Source organism: Callospermophilus lateralis, chromosome 2 (assembly GCF_048772815.1).
Source record: "Callospermophilus lateralis isolate mCalLat2 chromosome 2, mCalLat2.hap1, whole genome shotgun sequence".
In the NCBI taxonomy this organism is placed as follows: domain Eukaryota; kingdom Metazoa; phylum Chordata; class Mammalia; order Rodentia; family Sciuridae; genus Callospermophilus; species Callospermophilus lateralis.
Window position 1 is genome coordinate 8,019,363 of NC_135306.1, and position 20,689 is coordinate 8,040,051.

At 51.3% G+C, this 20,689-nt stretch overlaps 2 protein-coding genes across 4 annotated transcripts in view; one reads left to right on the plus strand and one right to left on the minus strand.

The window, feature by feature from the left end:
• Positions 1-20,689, minus strand: part of Ralgps1 (Ral GEF with PH domain and SH3 binding motif 1) — a 247,154-nt gene that overhangs the window by 64,610 nt on the left and 161,855 nt on the right. The window lies entirely within an intron of this gene.
• The window catches only part of Angptl2 (angiopoietin like 2), a 33,989-nt gene continuing 29,036 nt past the window's right edge, over positions 15,737-20,689 (plus strand). The window contains exon 1 of the mRNA XM_076845453.2: positions 15,737-16,197. The gene's annotated coding sequence lies outside the window, so the exon portion shown is untranslated. The remainder of the gene's footprint in view (positions 16,198-20,689) is intronic.

Genomic DNA, 20,689 nt, shown 5'->3' on the forward strand with positions numbered 1-20,689 from the left:
TGTGCAGAGCCCTCGTGTCAACCTGACACCACCATCAGTGCTTCCATTGGAGGCTTTCATGGTACCTCAGCCTCTCCTTTGTGACAACTGGTCACCATGTAACTAAAGGAGTCTAACCATAAAGACATTCATGGTTGCCATTCCCTGAGGGCAGCCTGTGCCCTGGACACGCTTGTCTCCTGAACTCTTAGGTGAGCGCCATTCACAGTTGGAAAACTTGGACTCAGAGGAACGAAGTCTAATGGAAGTGGCAGAGTGGGGTTCACATCCACATCTGTCTAACCCTTCACCTCTACCTGCCGCCCACTCCACACCTGCCCACAGTGGAACCTGAGACCGCTGGGTCAGTCCACACAAGCCTGCTGCTCTCTGCCAACTCCCTGGAGTCCAGTCCAAAGGCTCTCAAGAATGTTTTATCAGTGAAAGAAAGGAGGAAGGCAGATGTTTAATACGGAATCCTTTTGGTTCTGAATACAACCACTCTCCACCTTTACCACTGCTCCTCTCAGGGCAGCTTCCTCCTCATTCACTCACACTCCCCATGTGACCCAGGTCAGCCACTGGCAGCAGGGCCACTTCCCGACAGCTCTGTAAGGAAGAGCAAGAGAGCCTCTCTTGCCTGGCTTCAGAAAGACAAAATAAATCCATTGGCCCAATGTGGGCATCAGATTATGGGCTCAAACGGAGCCTAAGCAACCGAGCGAGAACCCCCCTCTCAAAACCAAACCAAACCAAACACCTGGCCTTGTGCCCATGGGTCATGCTGGTGACCATCTGCTTCCACAGCCAGCCATGGAGGCCGTCCCTTCTCTTTGGAGTCTCTGGGCTTCCATTTCTAAAGTCATGGCCTTTTCCCCTCCTGGAGGGTGATAAGGAAGAGGCAGCAGTGGCGGTGAGTGACTAGTGTCCGCAGTTGCAGGACAGTGTGGGTTTGGAATAAGGCAGACCACAGTGCCCTTCATCTAAGACCCTGACCCTCAGTCACCAAGATGAAGGTGCCTCACCCAGAACAGCAGGGCTACACCAGTTTCCTGTGATTCTAGTGAGGAGAGGACAGGGGAGGCTCAAGTTGTGGGGCCCGATGGCGGCTGTCTGAGTGTAATATTCCACACCCAGGGCACCACTCCACTCTCAGGGACTGCTTCGCTTACTGCAGGACACTGATGCTCAGAGAGGTTGGAGTGCTCTCCCAAGGCACACAGCAGTGAGCTGGGACTAGATCTCCATCCCTGTAGCTTTGGGAGCAAGTTGGGAGCAAGGAGAGAGGAAGCCTGTGAGGCCTTGAGCAGGTGCCTGGAAGAGGGCGGGGACTCAGTAATGCCCACTAGGTCCCAGCTCCTGTTTTCTTCTTAGCCATTCTCACACCAAGTCCCCTCTGATACCATGGGCCTCCCTGGTGGGAAGCAGCCAGTGGTGCTCAGGGGGTGTCTCTGCCATCTCTCCCACACAGTGGGCAGGGGCTCCTTGGGCAACCCTGGGCCTCCGGGCATCTGTGGGAAATTCAGATGGCCAGACCAGGGACTCCCAAACTGGGTTTCTCATGTGATGATCTAGGTCACTACTGATTTATGGAGGTCTGAATCCACTGGGGATATAAAAAAGAAGTGCTTTATTCTCTCCAACACCTGCTTCCCAATTGTGCAGAGTTGACTCCCCTTTCTAAGTATAGGCAGCAGGTTCCTAAACAAAACCTGAGTCAGTGGCTGAGGCTGTAGCTCAGTGGTAAAGTGCTTGCCTTGCATGTGTGAGGCACTCGGTTCAATCCTCAACAACATATAAAAACACATAAAGATACTGTGTGTTCATCTACAACTAAATAAATATTAAAAAAAAAAAAAAAAACCCTGAGTCAGATTCTAGAACTTTGTGGTCACTTTTCATTATTAGAATAGTTTCATTTCAAAACTTGATTCAAAATCCATCTCTGTTCTCCTTTGTCCCCTCCCGGTCATGACCCATAAGCTATTTATGGCTCTTGGGGGTGGGAGGTAAGGGGAGCGGTTCCTCTCAAACCCCTTCAGACTCACAAATGGATGCCTATTAGACAGGGAGGGCTTGTGATCAGGTTCCTCTGATGCAGGTGGCCTCATCAAGCTGGTGATCTGGGTCTCTTGTGTTCAGCTTTGTCCTGGTCCCGCCATTGCGAAGGGCAGCCAGGTCTCCTTTCCATGACACACGGGGCACATGTCCCTGATTTTGCCCTCTGCCAACTGCAGCACCCTTTCACATAGAACCTTGACAGCTTCTGAGTGGTTCTTGGCTCTGGCCAGGGCCACAGAGAACTGGCAAGGGAGGGTGGAGCACACCTCCTTCCTGCTGCCCAGGTCCTCATAACTCCAGAGGCTTCTACTTTAGAATTCTCTACACCATTCACAGGCACCAGTTTCTGTGTTCAGTATGCACCAACGTGTCAATCACCTCCTCTTATTCCCCCAACAGAGGAAGGGATCTGAAAGGACATAGCCCCTCTACTCACAGTTCTGGGAGGCTCTCCCAGGCTCCCTGTGGGCCAAGGGCCTATAGTTCATCACATGCCCAATGTCCCCTGCAGGAGGAGCAACTGTCTCATCTCAGTACTACCCTTAGCTGCAAGTCCAGAACCCCCTCCTCCCCATGGTGCCTGCCCACCTCAGACTCAGGAGGCATGAGGCGCGGGAAAGGAGCTGGCATAAGGATTAGGCAGGGAGAGCATCTCCATTTGTTCTAATGAACATCGCAACGTTAGTCTCAGTTGGTTAGGAGTAAAGGATTAAGGCATTTATGTTTACTTAATAAAAGTGGCAGGTTCTGCAGAGAGAGCATATGTTCTGACAATGAAGCAATGAGGATCTGAGTCTATTCTGGGAGCGAGACCCTGCTCTGTGGCTTGGGCAAAACCTTTGACGTTCTTAGGGCTCAATTTTCTACACAGTAGAGATGATAATCATCATAAGACCTTAAGGAAGAAATAAGTTTATAGAATGTCACCTCCTATGTAGCTTGGCACGTCCATAAACTTCACAGTAGATATGGCTGCTATTACAACTTACTTGCATTTTCAAAACCCAGATCTAAGAAAAGGTAATGAAGGGGTAGGAGTCCAGGTCACTAGCCTGTGTCCTCCAGGCTTCTCCCAGCTCTGCTGAGGAGCCTAGCACAGTGCCAGGTGCTCAGCAGGACCAGAACACATGTTTCGTTGAATGGGTGTCTTTTTATTCCAGGTTCTATTTATCTGGTACTTATCAGTAATGAGGTGTTCTGAATACAAATTGAAGTTGCATTTAGTCTTAACAACCATAAGATGGTTGGTTTTGGAAAAAAAATTTAAAAAGGAGAGACCCCTGTGTGTGGAGGATGAGGTGGGTAGCCCTGTCCTGTGGGGCTCTGGCTGCTAGCAGGAGCCAGCAGCTGTCTCCAGCGTGGCGTGGCGGAGCTGGATGGCAGCTGTGAATACTTTCTTTCTTAAATGAAGCTCCTCTCTGTGTGTGCTGAATCACAGCATTCACAGGGGGAGGGGGAGTAGGGGGGAGGGGGAGGGGGGGGTAGTGGGGGGGAGTGGGGGGGAGGGGGAGTGGGGAGGGGGAGTGGGGGGAGTGGGGAGGGGGAGTGGGGGGAGGGGGAGTGGGGGGAGGGGGAGTGGGGGAGGGGGAGTGGGGGGTGGGACAAGAGCATTTACAAAGTGGATCCCAGGCACGAGCTGTGTAGCCGAGGGTAGGGGCAGGAGGCTGGGTTGGGCCAACATTCAGGTGGTAAAGGAATGTGACCCGCCCAGTGATCTCTCTGACCCCTGTAGCGGGTGTTGGGCCCCCCCCCATGACCTCAGACCTCAGTGGGAGAGAGACTAGGCCCAAAATAGGCTGAGTGTCTGGGGTGTCAGCTGGGATTTACCCCTTCCAGCAAGTCACAGCTCAAGCATTCTGTTTACCAAATGCTCTGCACACATAGAAACCAGGGAAGGTCTGGGGTCTGGGCTCTGTTAAAGGGGGAAGGGGAGGGCCCCGGGGGCGTGGAAATCGAGGTGTCAGATGCTTCTCTGACAATCTGGGCAGGAGGTCCAATGCCTAGGCTGTCCACAGTGAGCCTGGGAGAAGAGGAAAGGCAAGAGAGAAGGCAAGGGCGGGGGTGGGGACTTGTCCCTACAGAGTCTACCCCACCCGATGCAGCCCAGCCTGGCAGGTAGTGGAAACAGGGTGACGTCTGCAGGAGAATGCAGATCTGCGAAGGAGGACGCCACCTCGGCACGCTGTGGAGCTCGTGAGAGTAATCAGAACCAGCTGAGCGTGCAGCTCCAGCTGAAGACTGAAGACTGAAGACGGACAGGGGCTGCTCCTGCACGGGCTTCCAGGAGGAGGGCTTCCAGCAGCAGAAGCCCAGTCCGGCCCTGCATGCTGGATGGGCCCTGCCAACTGCCCTTCTCTCCCCTGGGGTGGGGCCGAGGGTGGAGTATGGGAGGAGGATGGTCTCCTGCTCCCCTGGGGCTTGGCTGCTCTCTCCACAGGCTCCTTCCCACCCCTCTGCAGAAGCTCAAGGGATGGAGTCAGAGCTGACTATGGGCCAGACAGCAGCAAAGCACCTGATACACGCATGTCCGGAAGAGTCACAAGAACGCCGGGAGGCTGGTGCTTCTTACCCCTGCTTTACAGAGGAGGACACTGGAACACCAAGAAGTGATGTGAATAAGGACACACAGGGTGTCTGTGGTGGAGCCAGGATTAAACCAGAAGTCTGGTTCCAGAACCCACACTCCATACAAGGCTGCTTGGCAGGATGACAATGATGATGATCATGACAATGAAGAAAAAATAAAGTACTTCCTGCAGGCAGGCACTTTGGACATCTTATGTCATTTAACTCCCATGCCAACCTACAGAATACAGGTGCTATTTTTATCCCTGATTTGGGAAGGAGGAAAGAGGGCCCATGTTGTAGGCTCTATTCTCAGGGCCTTTGGGCTGGGAAGAGCAGGCCCAGAAACAGTCCTGGTATCCTCTGCAGCACCCCTCCACTGTGCCACCAGACCCCTCATCTACTTGCCATCCCACCCACATGTGTCAGACTCTGGGCTGTGCACTGGAGCCCCCAGAGCACCCACCCAGATTGCTGGGGAGGAAAGAAGACCTATTGCTTCCTGGAAACCTAAAATCCCAACTGCCAAGCAAAAGCATGCCTAATCTGAACAGAGCTCCCAGGTGTTCCGTTGTTTCTTTGGTAGTTAATTTCTCAGAGCCATTCTATAAGATCATTATCTTTTTTATGATCCTTTTCTTTCCCATTCTGTACCAGAGATGAGATGAAATCGGCCAAGTGAGTCCTGGTTCCTGTCCAGACTTCACGTAGCTTAAACACTGCAATTTCCCAGGGCCAGTGCCACACAGGCGAGAGGGAGGGCAAAGTGGCCAGCTCCCAGGAAATGGCCAGAAAAAGCCAAACCACGCCTTCCTGCCTCCCACAGAGCCAGCATCTTCACACAAGACAGTTATCAGAAGCAGTTGTGGTTATTTTGGGGTCAAGCCAGACTCAAGGGTCCTTGTGTGATCTTGTTAGAACAAAATGCAAATTCCTGGGCCCGACCAGACCTACCTAATCTGAGGGTGGGACATAGAAAACTGAGTTTTCACCAGACCCCAACTTAATTCTGAAGCCACCGAAGCTTGAGACCACTGCCCCGGGCTGGGCTGAAGTGTTGCACACAAGAGACCCAACTTCTACTGAGCACCAACCACATTTTAGGCACACAGCCTCTCAATCTAGGCGCTAGCCCTGGGCATAAATAGTACTCTGGTACAGATGAAGAAAGGAGGGTCAAAAGCGTCCCTAGGCTGCCCTACCTCACACTGCTGGGAAGTCTGTCAGGGGTATGGACTTTGGGTCCAAGCAGCCTCAGATCCAAGCCCTGGCTTTGTGGTTCCTGGCTGAGCAGAGCCATGTCGTCATCAAGATGGAAGGTGGTGGTGAGGACCTTTCCTGGGCAGTGCTGTCTTGAGGCTGATGAGAATCCACATGGAGGCCTCCCATTGGGCCAGGCCAGTGAGTGTGGGCCTGCTGCTGTCATGTAAGAGCAGAGGGATGGTAGGCCCCAAGGCCTTGGGTGATAGAGCTCAGGCACTTCACTCACAGGGGAGCCTTTTAGGCTAGGTTAGTGCTATTTACAAATAATGATCAGACTCCCTGGACCTTGGCTGATGAGAAGCAGCAAATGAGAGGGAGAAGGAGGAGAGGCTGGGAGGGGAAGGTGTCCGCTAGGAAGAGTTGGAAAAGCAACAAGGAACACAGCTGCCTGGGGTTTATCAGGCTCCTGTAAGCAGCGCCCCTCCCCCACCCTGCAACCCTCAGTGAAGTCAGTCTGCTGTGCAGGCCTGAGTCACCCAGGAGAGGCCGACAGCGACAGCGTGAGCAGCCAGGGTTCACTGAGGCCAGTGCAAATGTGCATCTGTGTGTCCCTGTGGCTCTTGTAAAAGGCTGAACAAGAACAGATAGAAACTTTAAAACATTGCATATTTATAGAGAAAACCTTGTAGTTTTCCAGCCAATTAGTGGATTATCTGAATGACTTGCTTCCTGGGATCTGGGGAGCTGCTTTTTATTTTTCACACAGGAAGAATACCCAGAGGCTGAGATGACAGTCCCTGTGAGCCAGAGTGCCCACCTTACTACTGACCCAGCATGTGACCCTGGACAATTCACGTAAGCCTCAGTTTCTGCATCCAGAAATTGGGTGTTATTTAGATATTATCCATGCCCCCAAAACTCATGTGTGAGACAATCCAAGAACATCCACAGATGAAATCATTAGAATATGAGAGTTGTCAATTAACCAGTGAATTAGTCTACTGATGGATTAATCGGTGGTGACCGTAGGCAGATAGGGTGTGGCTGAAGTAAGCAGGTCACTGGGAGCAGGGCTTTGGGGTTTACATTTTGTTCCTGGTGAGTGGAGCTGGCATGTGTACTTGCTCGCTCTCTGTCTCCCTCTCCCCATTTCTTGATTGCCATGTTCCGAGCTGCTTTCCTCCTCCATGTCCTTTCCACCATGATGTTCTGCCTCCCTTGGGCCCAGAGCAATGGGTCAGCCATCTATGGATGAAGACCTTTGAAACCGTGAGCCTCAAATAAACTTCTCCTCTGCATTGTTCTTATCAGGTCTTTTCATCACATCAATAAAAATGTTGACTAAAACACTGGGAAATAAAAACAGAACCCGCCTTATACGGGGTTAGGGATCAATAAGTACTTAGAAAATGTTAAGAGCTATTTTTTGGGGGGGTGTCTGCACAGTCTTTCCACAGCCTACATTCCAATGTGTTAAAAGGCCCCTTTCTTTGGTTAAGCAGGTTTCCTACACCGGCTGCAGGTGAAGGGATTGAAGGACTATCAGTAATGAGGCTAGAGGTAGTGGTGCTGGGAGAGTGACAGATATGACAAACTCCAAAGAGGAAGCTAAAGGAGAGTTCTCAAGAGAGAGAGGCAAAGTGACTGATTTTCAGAGGACCCGAAATAACAGGGCTCCAGATCACCAAAGGAAGAGAGCATGTGCTGAGTACCAACTCTGTCTCAGATGCTACACTGGACATTAGCACTCACACCGACTCACTTATTCCTCCCCGACATCCTAGGAAGGGGACAGTGCTATCTCATTTTAAATGAGGAAATGGAGACTGGAGAATTCAGAAGTCACATAGTTAGTAAGTGGTGGAGGTGGAACTGGCAGCCGTCACTGGCAGATCCTATAACAGAAAGACAGGGTTGATCTGCAAGGAGAGACCTGCTGTCTTCCCACCCTCTTGTTTCCCACTGGTGCCTGCACCAGGCAGCCCTAACCCAAGCAAGGAAGCCCACTGAGCAGTCCTCATGGGCTGACCTCAGGGTACCAAAGAGCAATCTGGGCAGCAGGTGGAGAACACCCACAGAGGGAAAGCCCATCCCTGCCCTTCAGGGCTTCAGGCCTCAGAGTTAGGACTTATCTGGCCCTTCCAGGGAGGGAGGAGGGTGGGCAAGGAGTAGTCCGGAGGCTGGTAGCACTGAGGCAATCCTCCTACACTAGTGCCCTTACTCCTTACAGGCCCTGTGTGTGGTCCCTGGAGACCCCTACATCAGATCTGCAGTCAGAGCTCCCTGCAGCAGTCATTGGCTGGCACCAGCACCTCTGTGCTGGTGCCCGCCCCTGCTCTCATTCCTAGAACTTCACTTTATCAGGCTTTTGCCAGAAGCCCTCATTTATCTGCTTAGCTGCTTCCTTGGGTCCCAGAAAGGTCAACAAGGTCAGAAACAGCTTGGCTGCTTTCTGCCATGAGGATTTTAGCAGGTATCTGTGTAGGGGGATTGCAATCTGTTAGGGTTTGGATTTGAATGGTTTCCCAAGGGCTCATGTCTTGAAGGTTTTACTCTGATGCAGCAGTGTTCAGAAGAGTGGGGCTATCTGGGACAAAGGTCCTGCCTGATCTAGACCAGGTTTCAGTAATGAGAGTACTTTAAAAATTTTATATTAGATGGGGATATTTTAGAAAACTTCTGTGAAATTTTTGTTATGAAGAAACAAAGAAAACCAGCCAGCTACAATGGAGTCTTTACTCTCCATGGTCCTCAGTCTCCCCTCTTGGGATGGTCCCCAGCTCAGCTGCAGTAGAGGAGCATTAGGCCAAGGCAAAATGAGCATTCCTTAAAATCTTATTCTGAGGTATCATGAAAACCAGTTGACTGAAATCTCAGCAAATTGGCTTTGGGAAAATTGACCTGGTGCTCAGATGGGGCTTAATAATATTTGTTGACTAACAAACGGGTTTTTCAGGTGATGTCCACACTTGAGGAGAGGTGCTGGCCCGACTGTCCCCTGACTCGTGGATGGAGAAGTCAAGAGTGAAATGAATCATATGTGAGCTAACAACTAGCTCTCAGAGCTGCTTTGAAACTGAGCATGCACCCTGTTCTGACATTTGGATCGGCTTATCTAGCAAGCATTTATCAGACAGACTCCTCAAAGGACTTTCTATGGTGCCTGGATATCCTTTGTGACACCAGACAGTAGCACTGCCTTGGAGACTTCACACTGACACAAGTCTCCTAACTTCCCACCAGGGTGACAGAACATGCAGCCCCTGCCCAGCAAGGAGCAGCAAGTCACAGGAACTGACACACGCCTCCAGGACAGGAGGGACCAGCTGGCTGACTCTCAGCTCAGAGGCGGCTGTTTTGTTACATCTGGTGGATGGATGCCTTTGGCAGTGTGCAGGCTTCCTGATGCTTGGACACTCCCCCAGGCCTTTCCAAGACCAGCTGACCAGGAAGGGAGGGACTTGCCTTTTTTTCCTCTACCATGGGCCAACTTAATTGGAGCTTTGATGACTAAAACAGTCACACTTCTTCAAATCTGACAAATAAGTCCTCAACTGTAAAATGCGTCATATTCTATTAGAGAAAAAAAGGGCTGTAAACTAGACTATGACATGCCATCAACTGGAAAATGCATCATGCTCTGAACACAAGAAAAAGTATGTTAGAATTGAAGAAATACAACTTGTTTTCAGGACAATTGTGTTCCTCCTAGCTTGATGTAGGGTTTAATTTCAGTCCCCTCACTTCCTACCTGTGTGGCTCAGTGCCAGCAGCTTCAATTTGCTAAACCTCAGTCTCTTGCTAGAATAGAATCATAACACTCCCTCACAGAGTCTTGAGAGATGTGTTAGTCAGCTTTCCAGGACTGTGACAAAATACCTGAGGTAATCAACTTATAAGGAATAAAGATTTATTTTGGCTCATAGCTTCAGAGGTTTCTTGGCCCTGTTGCTTTGTGCCTGTGGTGAAGTACACATGGTGGGAATATGTGGCAGAGGAGGTCTGTTCATCTCATGGTGGACAGGAAGAAAAAGGAGAAGAAGAGGAGAGGCTGGGTCCCTTTGAGGGCATGCCACCAATGACCTAACTTCATTCCATAGGCTCCACCTCAAGAGTACTCCACCTTCTAAAAGCAGCACCCCAGCCTTCAGCACATGTGCCTTGGGAGGATATTTAAGATCTAAACTATAACAGGAGGAAGAAATAAACTGATATCTATTAAATGTAGAGCTGGATGCTCTAACAAGGTGTGTGAGGACAGCACAACTCCTTCATCTTCTAATGACCAGGTGGGTACTTGAAAAGAAGCAACCTGGGGCTTCTTGGGCTGATATTTCCCAACAGAATATGACCAAGAGCAGAGAGGGCAGATCCTGGACGAGGAGCCACAGCCATCTGACTAGCTTACAGTGCCACCAGCAGCAGCAGAACAGGGCTGGGTGAGAAGACAAATTTACCTGGGATGTGGGAAGTCCCAGGTCCTGACATGAAGGAGCGGGCTCGACTGACCTAACCCCTGATCAGTAGCAATCGGATACTCTGGACAACTCAAACAAAACAAGTCTCAGAAGCATCAGAGAAGAACCAAAAGCAGAGACACTGGAGGGAACAGGTCCTCGAAAAAGGGGAAGCACGCAGGGCACTTCTGGGACATGGAGATGCACAGGAGAGCAGAACTGAAGCAGAGAGCAGCAGTCACTGTCTGGGAAGAGGACAAAGAGAACAGACTTTGAAAATCCCAGAAAGGGAAAGATACCAGAAAGGAGAGCGCTACAGAAGGGGACACCTCCCAGTTACTACACAGATTCCCCTCAAATCTCTAGCCAGCACCGAAATTGTACACATGTGGACAGAGACTCCAAGGACCAAAACAGTAGTGGGGAGGAAGAGATTCCAACAATGTCCTGGAAGACAGAGTTTGGAGTTCAAGTCCTGCCATGTTAAAGCAGCTCAGCAAATATGTGAGGCTTTTGATTTGGTTCCAGAAATGCCATGTCTTATACGTAAGTCCAAGGTGAAAGGTATGCCCTCAGGCTGTGAACAAAACCAAAATAAAACTACCGAAACAAAGCCTAAAAACCAAGCCTCCACACACCAAGCAGCTTCACTCCCTGCTAGAAAAACACAACAGAGGAAGAAAATCAGATACAGAGTCTCTTTGATGTACTGTATATCTAGTGTCTACTATACAATAAAAAATGATAGTTATGTGAGAAAAGGAGAATGTGACACACAATCAAGAGAATTAAAAAAAAAAAAAAAAAAACACCAGTCAATGAAGTCCAACCTATGCCCCACACCTAAATGCTGGAATTAGTAGATAAGGATTTTAAAATGTCATTATAAATATGCATGGGATTTTAGGAAAAATGAAGGACATAATGAGTGAGCAGATAGGGAATAGTGAAAGAGAAATGGGAACTATAAAAATCATCCAGATGGAAATCCTAGAATCAAAAACCGCAGTACCTGATAGAAAATGCTTTGGATGAAATTAATAGATTAGATACTATACAACAAAGGGTTGGAAAACTTGGGGACAGGTAACTGAAATGACCCAAATTGAACCGGAAGAGAAGAATGGGTATAAATAAATAGATGCAGTTTCAGTGACCTGTGGAATGACAAGTATGTAAACAGAATTCAAGAACGAGTGGGGAGTTGAAGCATAAAAAATATTTAAGGAATAATGACCCTGAATTTCCCTGACATCCTCAGATTTAGTGGGGAAAAAAAAATCAGTTAGGCATGGTGACACATGCCTGTAATCCCAGAAACTCAGGAGGCTGAGGAAGGAGGATTACAAATTCAAAGCCAGCCTCAGCAATTTAGTGAAGCCCTAAGCAACTCAGTGAGATCCTGTCTCTAAACAAAATATAAAAAAGGGCTGAGGATGTGGCTCAGTGGTTGATTGCCCCTGGGTCCAACCCCTGGTACCAAAACCAAAACTAAAACCAAACAAAAACAACAAAACAAAACAAAAAAACACCCAACCCACTGTTTCAAGAAGCTCATCGAACCCCATATAGAATAAATATGAAGAAAATCATTAGTCACATCATAGTCAAACTGCTAAAAAAATCAAAGATTAGGGGGGAAATCTTGAAAGAAGCCAAAAGACCCTTTATGTATACAGGGACAACATAAAGGAAGGCAGCTGACTTATCAGAAGCAACACAGGCCAGAAGATAATAGAAATATTTAAAACGTGTTCAGGGGGCTGGGTTCACTTTTGGAAATTTACAACTGGGTAGGAATCTGAGGTTGCAAGACAGCAAGTCAGAGTTCCAAGCCTCCTTCCCTCTAACACACGCCAAGTGTGGACCCCACACACCCCTGCCACATACACAGTACCTTAGTAGATGACTTGATTTGTTGCTGTCAGAAAGGTGATAAGACATGAAAGCATTTGTAAAAACTGTGGCACATACATGAAGAGTCTCTGTATTCTCCACCATATAAACATCACATGTTTTTCATCTTGATGAAAACTACAAGGAAAATGAAGAGTCCTTTCTCCTCGACGTTTTTGTCACATGTTTCTATCCAACAGAATCCTCCACCTGGAGGAGGTGGGGGATTCTGAGCTCTGTGAGTCAAGCTGAAGTTTGATGGAGATGATGGGTGACATGGGAGGGCAGGGAGAAGGGGATGGCAGCCCGTGCTTCCTGGGCTCTAGCAGATGCTGGAGTCCAGGTGCAGTGTCAGCGTGCCTTATCTTATTCAATTCTCACATTCACCTCCTGAGCAGTAAGTATTGTCAGCTCCATTTTAGAAACAAAGAAACAAAGTTTCAGAGAGAATAAGAAAGTTGCCCAGAGTAGTAAGAGGGTCAGGATCTGTGCCCAGATCTGCCAGACTCAGGTCACAGCTTTTCACCCTCCCCAGTCGGCTGGTCCTTAGTTCTGTCCCCCACCCTGGGTTGTACAACAGGAGAGTCCTGTGTGGTCTGCACTTGTTCCTGTCCTTGAGGTACTCACAGTGAAGGAAGCAATAAAGAATTATTAAAGGAAGTCACTGAGCTATGCATCAGCCAGAGTGTGTGACACTATTGTGTCATCTCTCATTTAATCTTCACAACAGCTCTGTGAAGCAGATCCTTGCATTATCCACATGTTATGATGAGGAAAGTGAGGCTCAGAGCTATGAGTGGCAGAACTGGAATAGGCTCCAGAGCTCAAGCTCCCCAGCAGGACCGCTGGCTGCCTTGAACCACCAAAAGGGCAGAGGTTGTGCAAAGACGGGCAGGGGAAGGCCAACCTGATGCTCCCCCCTCACTTAATGGGATCCTAGGGACTTCAAATTGGGAAAAAAGAACTACTGTAGTGATCAAGGAAGGGACTGGGGCAGAGTGGGACAATCAGCCTCCAATCACCTCGTGCCAGGATGGTCACAACCACTGCCACCAGCTCTAGATGGCTAGTCTATGGCTCCCATCAGTCTAGTCTCCACTCAACAACTAATGTGGCCTTTTACAAATAAAAGCAGCCTTGACACTGTCTTGCTCAAAACCTTTTGGTGGCTTCCTGGGATTAAGTCCCACCTGTCTCTTAGGGTCTCAACTCTCTGCAGCCTGGGTATCTGCTCCAGTTCCTGCTGTGGTGGGAGACTTGCCCAGACCCAGCAAGCTGGAGCCACCCTGCCTCACAGCATGGGCTCTATGGGCCAGGAACAGGGATCTTGAAGGCGGGAATGGCTCAGTTCTGCTTCCTGATGTCGAAGCCCAAGAATGAAGACTCCATAGCTGGGCGGCCCCATGGCCAGGGGCTGGAATCAACTGGAAGCTTCTTTCTTCACATGCCTGGGGCTGCCTATCAAGCATATGGCCTCTGCACAGTGGCTTCTGTAAAGCTCAGGCTCTTCTCTCATTTGGCCTTGCAAGTCAGGTAGGGTCACTCCCACTGTGTTATGCTGGGACAAGTTCACAAAGATGCTCAGATTCAAGGAGGTGGTGCGTGGACACCAGAGTCCCACTGTCACAGCTGATAACACTGAGAGTTCCACTAGTCACAGCTGATAACACGGAGGCCAGACAGGGCCACAGAGAGGCTCAGAGTGTTGAGGTCTCCTTGGGTCCTGGGAGATGATGTTGGGCTGTCTCTGAAGAAGCAATCTGCCATAGGCTCTTTACACATCCTCTCTGCCCAGACCCTTCTTTCTCCACCAGGTCACCTGCTAGTTCTGAGCATCACTTCCTCATAGAGCCCTGATTGCCCCTCTCAGGCTCAGCCAGGTCTACTGGTGAGATCTGCCCTCAGCGCCCGGCACCTCTGTGCACACAGTCTGCCTCCCAGCCTGACTGCTGTTCAGAGGACAGGGACCTTGTTCAAGAGCAGGTTCCTAACAAACTCTTCCTGGGAGAACTGGGAGGGAAGAAAGAGAGGATGAAAGGAGGAAAGACAGACACACCAAACTTTCAGTGTTTATCTTGGGCTGCAGAATATGGGTCCCTTATCCTGCCAAGGACCCAGCTTGAGGAGAAGAACTCAGCTCCTTCCCATGTACATCTGCTGACCTCAAGCCCCAGCCCACCATGCTCCCCATGGCCCCTCAGGAGCTCTCCAGGCCCTCTGGGGAATCCAGAGTGGGCTGGCATTTTCACCCCACAGCACAGCAAAGGAGTATTTCTGACCAACAGTCTAATCTAGCTCTCTAACGTGGTGGCCTGCAAAGATGGGGTTCTCTTCTAAGAAGGGAAGGGACTGACAGATGGAAAAGGGGGACAGCTTGAGAGGCTGGGGAGAGGCTAAGAAGGAAAGTTGCACCCCTGCAGAGGTGAGTGGAAGTCCTAAATGGGCCTCAGTGGCCCTTCTGCCCAAGGGCCAGGAACACAATCCATGGTGCCTTGAGGTGGGGAGAGTTCCACTGAAGTTTTCACCACCATCATCACTAAAACTTTAAGGAGGAAAAAAGAGCCACTGCCAACACTGCCCACACTGCAGTCCAAACAAAGGGTGAACTACACTCTTGGGTGCCTCGGGGGTTTGCCTTCCTCTCCCTCTTGGACAGGGCACATAGCAGCAGGCCTGGCCCTCCTTCCTCTGACCCTGCCTCTCCACTGACCAGCCTGACAGGGCATCAGGTCTGGAGGATGCTTGATTCATAGGGTCAGGTGCCATCTACTCTCTCCTGCTCTGATCCTATGAATGTTCAGATTTCACCTAAGGTGGCAGATTCTGCACCGAGATCTCAAGTGGGACTCCAACAGTTCTTCCTAGAAGAGTCCCACTAGTCACAGCTGATAACACTGAGGCCAGACAGGGCCACAGAGAGGCTCAGAGTGCAAGATCTGGCTGGCCCATCCTTTGGAACGCTTGTCGCACCCTGGGAGAGAGATTACTAGAGATATCTGCCTAATTTACTGCTGCAGGTAAGGGACATTGGAAAGGTGACTCAGGTGGAAAGTGATTCTTCTCTGGTGCCCCACCCCTAGTGGGTGGTCCTAAGTTGCTGCCTCCTGCTAACCTCCAGCAGCAGGGACGCAGTGGTGGCTTCTATAGGGATGGCCTTGGGCTCCCTTCCCCAGGGTTTGGAGAGCGGCTCAAGCGAGGCCTCCAAAATGGGAGCTGACAAAGGGAGGCTACAGAGCTGAGGGGCACCCTGGACTGGGGCTCTGTAGGCAGTGCATGGGGCGGGGTTGTCAGGGAGGGCTGCTCCCTGGGCTTGCAGGGCAGCGATCTGAGCCCATTACCTGAGTCAACTGGGAAGCGCTCTGCCTCTGCAGGAGGCCCCCGGAGCTGCCTGGCTCTGGGGAGCAGCGGGCCAGGGAGCAGAGCTGGCCCGCCAGTCTGCGTTGAGGAAGGAGGGGGCCGCTGAGGCCGCCAAAGTGGGCGGGCAGGGAGGGGCTGGGCCAGCTGGGGCCGGAGCTAGTGTGACATCACCGGGCGGCCCGCCCCTGTCTGGGCTGAGGGGAGGCCCGGAGCCTTTCTGGGGCCTGGGGGATCCTCTTGCACTGGTGGGTGGAGAGAAGTGCCTGCAGCCAACCAGGGTCAGGCTGTGCTCACAATTTCCTCCAGCGGCATGTAAAGCCTCCACAAAGGAGTTGGGAGTTCAAATGAGGCTGCTGCAGTCGGCCTGAGGATGGACCCCAAGCCCTGAGCGGCACTGCCCAAGGCCAGACCTGCAGAGCATGGCACCAAGGTGGCTGCCTGCCCCGCGGTGAGGGAAAGCAGGTTGTGAGCAGCCCTGGGGCATCCCGCTAGCCCCCGCCCCATCCCCGTTGGAGCCGGCTGCAAGTCAGAGCCAACAGAGGCCAGTGAGCAGGGCTGCCAGGCCGCCAGCTCGGCCTGTGACTTGGGACCTCTCCTGGAGGCCATGGACAAGCTGCCCCGCTGACGCCACAGTGCAGCATGTGAGGAGCGGCCCCAGGAGCCACACAGGAGGGAAGAGGTAAGGGGCCAGCTGCCAGGTCTATGGCAGCAAGGGGCAGCAAGGCAGCAGCTGGCCCCGGGGCTGGGGGCTCAGACCCTGACCCTTCCACCAGGGAGTGTGTGCAGCTGGACCCAACAGGGATCACTCCCTTCTTTCACTTGGAGCCAACCAGGCATCTGCCTGGGCAGGACTGTGGACATGGGCAGGGGTGGTGCTTGGGGTGCAAGACCACAGGTCAGGACGTTGAGGGCTTCATCAGTGAACCCCACTCTCCTCCTTCAGACAAAGGGCCTGTGGGGTGAGAGCAGGCGGCTCCTGGGATGGGCCCGCAGCCGGGATATGTGCTGTGCGGGGTAGGTGTGTGCCTGAGGGGGCAGTGCACGGACAGCTGCAGACAGCAGGGTAGCGGGACTTGGCGAGGCGTCCTTAGGCTTTGGGCTCCTGTATACCCAGGCTAGAGAATATGCCAAGGCAGAAGCAGAAGCAAATGCAGTCCAGAGGTAGACCAGGGCCTTGCTTAGAAAGTTCCCTGGAGCCCAGCAGCCTGTTCACATCCCTCCAGCTGGTGAGGACAGCAGCAGAAGTGTCCGTGCTGGATGGGATGTCTGTCACCCATGGGTTTCTGCTACTGGGACTGGGGCAAAGTGCTGCCCTGACCTTCCCTCCATGCCCTAGGACATCAGACCCCTCCAAGAACCCAGTGTCCCCCAGGTCTTGAACTTGCTGAATGCAGCCAAGAAATAGGGGACGATGGGCTTCCCTGGCAGCTCAGCAGGGGGACATTGCAGGCGTCACATACCGAGTCCCTTGAAAGTTCTCAGCGTTAGATAACATTTCCAAACAGAAATTCTTTACTGATCCTTCCCTTTTCCCTCTGTGATATGTGTGTCATGGGTCAGCTGTTGCCTGTGCTGTGGGATTATGAGAGCTCCCAGAGGCCAGTTTGGTTACTCAGAAAAGGATCTCTTTTCACCAGGGCTCTGAGGAAAGTTGAGAGCGCCACTTCTTAGGTCGGCCAAATGCTCCCCACGTGGATTTTCCAAGTGCAGGCAGAGTAGGGTAGAGCTCTTGAGCTGGCTTCAAGTCCAGGCTCTTCTACTTAGTAGCCAAGTGGTTCTGACAAAATGGTTAGCCTTTCTAAATCTCAGTTTTCTGTGAAATGTGAGCATAATAATGCCCGTCTCAGTAGCAGCTGAGCCAAGTGCTTCCCAATGCACAGAATCCTTACAATCTCCCTACAGTGCAGACATGATCACGTATCCCCATCTTATAGGTGAGGAAACTGAGGTAGGGGTGGAGTGAGAGGCCATGGGGCTAGTCAGTGCCAGCCCCGGGACTCGAGTCCGGTGATGTAGCTCCAGATGCACTGAGCCACATTCCCCTGCTCTCCAGGAGCACAAGTGACCTGGTGTGTGGCAAAATCCTTAGAAAACATCAGTCATTGGTTATCATGAGCCATGATAATCAGAATTGCGCAGAGGGGACAGCAGGGATTCAAATTACTTCCCTGCTCTGGACACATTCTGCTAAAGTTTTTAGGAAATCCCAGAAGGCAGAGCCAGTGCTGCAGCCACTACTACCCACATGGGGACCTTACAGGAGCCCAAGGGGCTTTATGTCTGGGGTCACCTGCAGCATGTCTGCATTCTGGAAGTCCACACCAAGGAGTTGTGCAGACACATGGATCCAAGCACGTGAACCTCAGAGGCAGAGCACCCCACCTCTCCCACCTGCCCACGGGCACCACTGCTCTGCTCTTTTGTATCCCTGCTAGAATCTCAGAGAAAATAAAACTTCCTCAATGACGCAGGAGGATCAGAGGCCAGGACTGTCCTAGAGTCGCAGAGGAAGAGGTATGGAGTGGCCACCAGCAAGGCTGGCCACGGTGGTGATCTTGTGCCACAGAACACTGGTGCATTTAATTCCAGGAGAGCACCTTCTGTCCTTTAGCCCCAATAGGCTCCCTGAGCTCTTGGAGGCATTTTGAAAGCTGCTGTGAAATATGTGCTTCTCTAGCACAGGCCTCTGTGGCTGCTGAAGCCACATTTTCCCTGCTGCAGCTGGGAGGCCTGGCATGGTGGCTCATGGTCTTCTCTGGACAGCTCAGGCTGAACAGAGGCTCTGACTAACTTCATGGCCTGGTTAACGGGTCTCAGTGGAAGAGACACAAACACATAAAGCACATGGTCCAGAGGGCTCCACACGGCACTGCTGCAAGCTCACGGGTGAAGGAAGGAGCCCATCATGGTTAAAAAAAGCTCCCACTGGGCTAAGTGAGGAGCACATTTTGTCCCACTTCATTATCACCACAACCCTCAGCGGCAGGTTCTAAGGTTACCATCCTATTTTATGGATGAGAAAACTAAGGCTCAGAGAGGTTAGTTTGCCCAAGGTTACACACTTAATTGATTTCTGTGGGATCTGGATCCAGGACTGTCAGTCTACAAAGCCCATGTCTTCTTCTTCCACATGCCACTGTCTTGAGTAAGGTTCCTCAATTTCTTTTGTCCTGATACTGTCACTGGGTCCCTGTCCCATGCCCCCAGCAGCCAAGTCTGCTTTTACTGTCCTATGGAACGCTGCACTACCCCCTCTGAGAGCCTCACCACATGGCTTGCTATCCCACAGAAGCCCACCTTGGAGGCAGCGGAGCAGGAGTGTTACGTCTCTTCCTGGTATCATGTACCAGCAGCTGCACACCACCCCTGCTGTACCACGGCCAGTACAAGGTGGATCTGGGATATTTTTTTAAACACCTGCATGCCTGGGTGAGCCATGGCACTGGCCCCCATCAGAACTCAGCTCTAGCACGTGGGGGTGGGGCCTCAGAGAAATGTTCATCTACTTGACTGAGGTGCCACAGAGCATCTTCTGCATCCTCCTTTGCAGACTCCCTTAGGACTGCAGATTCTGTGCTCAGATCCTCACTGTTTGTACTGGGCCACACTTGAGCAATCCCTGAGCTGACATCTGAGAGATGGCATCTGGTAGCTACAATAGAACAAACAACAGACAGAAGCCCCACCCAAGGCAGGTACATTCAGCCTCTGGCCTCTCTCTGAATCACAACCCATTTAATCTGGAATGTTCTCAATTGACAACAGACAGATGGGGGTGGGGCCCTGCTGTATGGAGCCCATAGCCCAGCAAGATGAGGCAGGTAGACAGTAAATATTTATACCAACACACAGTGGTGTAAGAGTCCTAAAGAGGGAGCCCATGGGGCTCAGAGGGTTCTCAAGGTGGGTGGTGCTGCCCCATTTTACAGAAGCAGAAATTGAGGCTCAGGAGCACCGTGCCTCTCTCATGGTCTCACCAGTGGGCCAAAGGGCAAAGATGCAAACCCAATCTGTGCTCATCCTGGCCCAGCCCACTACTATCCTGCACAATCATGTGGCAGAAAGCCCCAGAAAGAATCAATTCACTGAATAGCGCATTTTTTTCCAGTGTATTTATATAAAACACCCCAAATAGAAGGGTTATTCAGCTGTGGGTAGCTTGAAGTTTGTGGTGATAGATAGGTCACGCCAGAAACCTCATTTGGGGGCAGTTTCTATGACAAAACTATATTCCCTCACGTGGACCGAGTCTTAGGACTGCTTTAATAACAGCTTTGCGTGGGGGGGGGGTGGCGGTTATAATTCTACAGTGTCCTGGTCCATGTACATATCAATTGTGAGACACACTCTGATCATAGGAATGTTAAAATGTTGGGTGGGGGAGCCAGCCTCTGACAATCCAGCTATTGTGTCAGGTCCTTTCTCTGGCAACATCAGCCTGTCCTGGGGCCAGCAGGCCCAGAGCCTCAGCCCCCTCTGCTGCCCGGTCCTCCCACAAGCAGGCCAAGACCACCACAGAGAAGCCCAGAATCAATCCTCTTTTCTGCCAGAGATGCCCAAGAACATGCCTGGCTCTGGAATGCCCAAAGCCCCATCTAAGGTGGTCCCAATCCACCCTCCCCCAGGGAAGGTCCTGTCTGCCTTAACTACTGCCGAACTTCCGAAACTGCCCGAGCCAGGCAGAGAGGAGGTCTGTATAACAGACAACCAGTGGAACCACGGAGTAAACCCCAGACCCAGGTCTCAAGCAAACAAGCCCTCCACCCAGCTGTACAACAGGCCTCCCTAATGTCCAGCCAGTGTCTTTTCTGGGGTACCTCCCCTTCCCTGAGGCCCCAGCCTGAGTGGATCATGGGCCCCTGAGCCGACCTATCTGGGTGTTATCATCTTCTTTAGGAATGCTTGAGGCTGTGGGCCCCTTGAGGGCAGGGACCTCTCCTGCCTTTTTCCTGCTGTATCTCTAGGCTATGGTATAGAAGCTGGCTGGGGAAATACACGGAATGAATGAAATCCTAGAATTCCTATTCAGTGGCCTGGGTGCCATCCTGGGCACTGGGCATTCAGAGGATAATACACCTCTGAGTCTGCATCCAAGCTCACCATGATTTTAAGAAGTTTGCAGGTGGCCAGATGGGTGCATTCTGTGACCTGTATACTGGATTGGAGGGGGC